Source organism: Scylla paramamosain, unplaced genomic scaffold (genome assembly GCF_035594125.1).
Source record: "Scylla paramamosain isolate STU-SP2022 unplaced genomic scaffold, ASM3559412v1 Contig131, whole genome shotgun sequence".
NCBI lineage: Eukaryota > Metazoa > Arthropoda > Malacostraca > Decapoda > Portunidae > Scylla > Scylla paramamosain.
Genome location: NW_026973796.1, coordinates 67,501 through 72,500, shown reverse-complemented (window position 1 = coordinate 72,500; position 5,000 = coordinate 67,501). Strand labels below are relative to the sequence as shown.

The 5,000-nt window shown below is 41.7% G+C and overlaps 2 long non-coding RNA genes and 1 other non-coding gene across 3 annotated transcripts; 2 read left to right on the top strand and 1 right to left on the bottom strand.

Moving 5' to 3' along the window:
- The first annotated feature begins 367 nt into the window (after positions 1–367).
- On the top strand, positions 368–439 carry Trnae-uuc (transfer RNA glutamic acid (anticodon UUC)). Its single transcript has one exon. It is a non-coding gene; the product is annotated as a tRNA-Glu (tRNA).
- Positions 440–466: 27 nt separating this feature from the next.
- Positions 467–2,934, top strand: LOC135099481 (uncharacterized). The gene is made up of 2 exons (XR_010267992.1): positions 467–802; positions 2,007–2,934. It is a non-coding gene; the product is annotated as an uncharacterized LOC135099481 (long non-coding RNA).
- On the bottom strand, positions 803–3,459 carry LOC135099482 (uncharacterized). The gene is made up of 2 exons (XR_010267993.1): positions 3,015–3,459; positions 803–1,960 (listed from the first exon to the last, which is right to left on the bottom strand). It is a non-coding gene; the product is annotated as an uncharacterized LOC135099482 (long non-coding RNA).
- Between the last annotated feature and the right edge of the window lie 1,541 nt (positions 3,460–5,000).

Sequence of the window (5,000 nt, the reverse complement as noted above, 5' to 3'; positions counted from 1 at the left end):
GGTAGATGAGTGGAACGGACTTAGTAATCATGTAGTTAGTGCTAGGACACTAGAGAGCTTTAAGAGAAGATTAGACAAGTTTATGGATGGGGATAAACAGATGGAAATAGGTAGGTATATTTCATACAGGGACTGCCACGTGTAGGCCTGGTCGCTTCTTGCAGCTTCCCTTATTTCTTATGTTCTTATGTTCTTATGAGAGAGAGAGAGAGAGAGAGAGAGAGAGAGAGAGAGAGAGAGAGAGAGGAGAGAGAGAGAGAGAGAGAGAGAAGAGAGAGAGAGAGAGGAGAGGAGAGAGAGAGAGAGAGAGAGAGAGAGAGAGAGTCTGACACGCCTCCGCACGGGGGATGCTCCGAGGATCAGTAATTCCCATGTGGTCTAGTGGCTAGGATACCTGGTTTTCATCCAGGAGGCCCGGGTTCGATTCCCGGCATGGGAAAGCAAAGATTTAAGGTCGATTCACACACATCAGTGACGTATCAGTGCCGTATCCGCTCAGTGCTTCAGTGTCAGTGAAAAAAAATATCGTTACTTTGAATTTGACTGACGCGTTCACACACGTCCGGCGCAGTACCGTGTTTTGACTCTCAGTGACCGTTACGTCTCCGTTCCGTGAAACTGAATATCGTCGCCACCGATATTTTCAGATTTTCACGGACGCCGGAAGCTATGGATGACGAACTACTCATTGAACTGGTGCGGAACCATCCAGTTCTGTATGATCTCTCACAACCAAAATATATGGATTCCAACTTTAAACAAGATATATGGAATAAAATAGGAGAAGAAATGAAAGTAGATGGTAAGTACTCTTTTTAATATTGTGTACAGTAGTCTAACACATCACACCACACCACCACATCTCACCTCATATCAAACTACAACAACTCACATCACACCACACCACACCACACCACACCACAGCAGACCACACCTCATACCACACCACAACACCTCACATCACATTTTTCTTTTTCATTTATGTATTTGATATATTCTTAATTTTGTAGTCACACTACATGGCAGGTTTACTTTTGCTAGGTACCTAGACTTCTTATATGCAGTCATCAAAACTACCATGGCACAGATCCAGGCCTCTGAATTAAAGTAATCTTTGTACAGCTCCCTTACAGCTAACGCATCTCTTGTTGCATTTCCACCCTGCAGAGGCAGATTTTCAGTCTTGCTTCTGCTGTTTTAGGCACTGTTGCATTTACCACATGCGGGCGTGTTTCTACATCATATTTTCTAATGAAATTATGCAGAACACAGATTGCAAGTATCATGTGATCAACATTTCTGGTTTTGCTTGAATTCTTCTGTTACATATTCTAAATTTTTGAGACAAAATGCCAAACGTATTTTCACAACTCTTCTGGCACGAGACAGTCTGTAATTAAAGACACGCTTAGAATTATCCAAATCTTGTCCAGGATATGGTCGCATCAAATAAGTTTTTAGAGGGAATGCTTCATCACCAACCATTACATACGGAGCCTTAGTACTATTTGTGCCTGGCAATGTAGCATTCCCTGGTACTGATAATGTGCCTTGCTGTAGTGTTTTGCCTAGACCAGAATTTGCAAAAATTCCACCCATCACTGCTCTTTCCATATGCACCAACATCAATTGTGATGAAATTGTAATGTGCATCAACAAGCGCCAACAAAACAACTGAAATGTCTTCTTATAGTTAAAGTACAAAGAACCACTATTTGGGGGAGCCTGAATGGTAAAATGTTTCCCGTCCAAAGCTCCCAAGCAGTTAGGAAAATTCCAAAGTGTTGAAAAGTCACTAGCAATGGATTTCCACATCTCTGTTGAAGGTTTTGGTAGTACTTCGCTCATGAGATTTTCTGTTATTATCCTGCAAGTGTCCATAACAATTTTGTACACTGTGCTATGCCCCAAGCGGTAGCTGAACGAAATTGTCCTTAAGGAATCCCCTGTAGCTAGGTACCTGAAACAAGGAAATTTAACTTATATCAAAACTTTTGTTGTTTCAGGTTCAGCATGTAAAAGCAGATGGAACATATAAGGGACAATTACAGAAAATCTATGAAGAAGACTTCAACTAAGAGTGGGCAAAGTGCAAAGAAAATTAAACTGTACAAATTTTCTGAGCAATTAAGCTTTTTAAAGTTATACATGCACGAGAGGGAAACAAAGGGAAACATCGCAAGTGAGGAACATGAAGGAAACAATCACGACGATGTTGTAGAAAACCAGGAGGACGAAGAAGAGAACATCCAGACAGATGCAGGGAACCACAGTATTGGACGGAGGCCTGCATGAAGATTTGCAGACACAACCATTGCCCTCACCAAAGCCTACTCTTGAAGCTAAAGTTAAGTCATTAGCAGGAAATCAAAGAAGAGAGTGGCACCTCAACAAACAGCTTCTGCAAAATTAATGGAGTATTTGATAAGTAAACAAGAAAATCAAACCGCTTCCACCCACCACACCCTGTTGACGCATTTCTAGCAGGCATTGCTCCAACTCTCAAGACTTTGACCCCTTATTATTTGAATGTAGCAAAATCTGAAATATTTGCTACAGTACAGAAATATGAAATGCAAATGCTTATCAATCAACATCATTTGAAAGACTACCTGAGCCTTCAGCTTCTACATCATCAACTTCGACTCCACATCCCTCACCTCAGCCAGTGCAGGAACATACAACAGTAACATATGGAGATCAGCAACAGAAGTTATCTACTTATACATCAGTTCCAAACAGCGCCAATCCTTTGCAAAACTACTTTTCAACTTTCAGGATTCTTAACTCTTCAATAGGCTATACAAACTTAAAACATTAGCGTTATCACTAACGTCAAGAAACACACATAAGTAATGATGAATTTTGAGAGTGAGAAACAAATTAATGTACGTACTGTCACTTAGCATGAAAATAAACTTTTAAAAGTTTAAAGAGTCTATGAAATCTCCAGCACGGATTTAGATAGATAAGTGCAGTAAATGACCAACTACAAAGACGGAGTATTATTTTACCTTAAACAAACTGCTAATCGTTCCTCTGGTTTAATGGCCTTTCTCCAGTGGGTGTCTTGTTTCTTCAGTTGAGTTTTCATTTTATTGAACAATATCCAGAAGCAGTTTTTGGACATTCTAAAGTACTGAAAAAATTTGGTTTCATCATCTGTTAATTCTTGAACAGAGTCGCAAACTCTCCTTCAGTTTCTCTTTTCTGCCACGCTTCATGTACCCACTTTCTTTTCTTCACTTTTTGTTCTGCCTCTTCCTCTTCATCAAGAATTATGGCAATCATTGCCAACTCCACGTCCGAAAACTTTGCCATCCTGGAAAACACTGATTTCACGGTGTACGGCAGCACCACGGATGTGTGTGAATAGACGTCACGGAAACAACACGGTATCACTGACACTGAACGGACACGGCACTGATACGTCACTGATGTGTGTGAATCGACCTTTAGGGTTATAACAAGGGGGGAACATAAGTAAAATTCTTAGGATCAGCAACCAGGACAGAACAAGAAATAACGGGTTCAAGCTTGAGAAATTTAGGTTTAGGAAAGAGATAGGAAGAAATTGGTTCTCAAATAGAGTGGTAGATGAGAGGAACGGACTCGGTAATCATGTTGTTAGTGCTAAGACATTAAGGAGCTTTAAGAGAAGATTAGACGGGTTTATGGATGGGGATGATAAGTGGAAATAGGTAGGTATATTTCATACTGGGACTGCCACGTGTAAGCCTGGTCGCTTCTTGCAGCTTCCCTTATTTCTTATGTTTTTATGTAAACCCCAAACACCATCAAACACCTCTCTCTCTCTCTCTCTCTCTCTCTCTCTCTCTCTCTCTCTCTCTCTCTCTCCTCTCTCTCTCTCTCTCGTTTCAGGTCCACTGCCACAAATCACCTTAACACAAGTGGGCCAAACTCTCAGCGGCGCCCATCCATTCAGTGCCAGTGTCCGCGAGTGATGGATGGCTGGAAGGTTCCTGACTACACTCACCAAACCCTAACCAAACTCCAAAACACACACAAACCTTCCGTCACCCTCGCCTAACCCTTTGTCCTGAAACATCTTAAACCATCCACAAAATTTTTATCATCGAATCTCAAACCAAAAAATGTCCACTAATTTGCCTCGCCAAATTGCAAACGGTCCAAGAACTTTCCTTTATCAACGTCAAGGCCTTCCTTCACTCAGACCCTCGTCCCAAACCATCCATTAGCTTCCCCTCGTCAAATTCTAAACTATCCCCAAACCTATCATAATAAAAAACCTGATCAGACAAAAATCTTCCGGCTCCAACCATTAAGCCATCCACGAACCTTCCCTGTAAACCCAAAGCATCCATAAACCCTCCTAGTCAATCTCAAACCATCCAAAAATCTTCATTCACCAAAATTGAAACCATACATACAAATCTACAATACTAATGCAAAACACAACTATTACCGCACACTTTCCTCTCACCTCAATGCAATTACCCGCAGTACCACCACTGGCCTGATATAAACACAAATTTTCACCTATTAAACTCGACAAAAATCATACTTTCACCTACAACATTAATATAAAAAACAGCTAATACTCCCACTTTTCCTGTCACTTCAGTGCAATTACCCGCAGTTCCACTAATAACCTCAAAACAGACTTACCACTTCAGCAAAAACCAAACCCGGCGGGACAAACAAAAATAAATTAAGTGCGCATCCCTGAAACAATCACTCGTAAAACCCCACAAGCCTGCAAAGTGGATTAAAAAAAAAAAAAAAAAAAACCTGCCGGGAGTTTTGGTCTAGACAACACCGGGAGGCGGCGGGAAGCACAAGGGCCGGGAGGAGAGGACGAGACGAGGAAACACTACAGGATGCCCTCAGTGGTGTGTGTGGTGTGTGTGTGTGTGTGTGCGTGTGTGTGTGTGTGTGTGTGGGTAGAGTGACTGGAAGCATCGATGAGAGTGGGGAGGTCAGGGGACAGTTTGGGACTTGTTGGGTCTTGGTGGTGG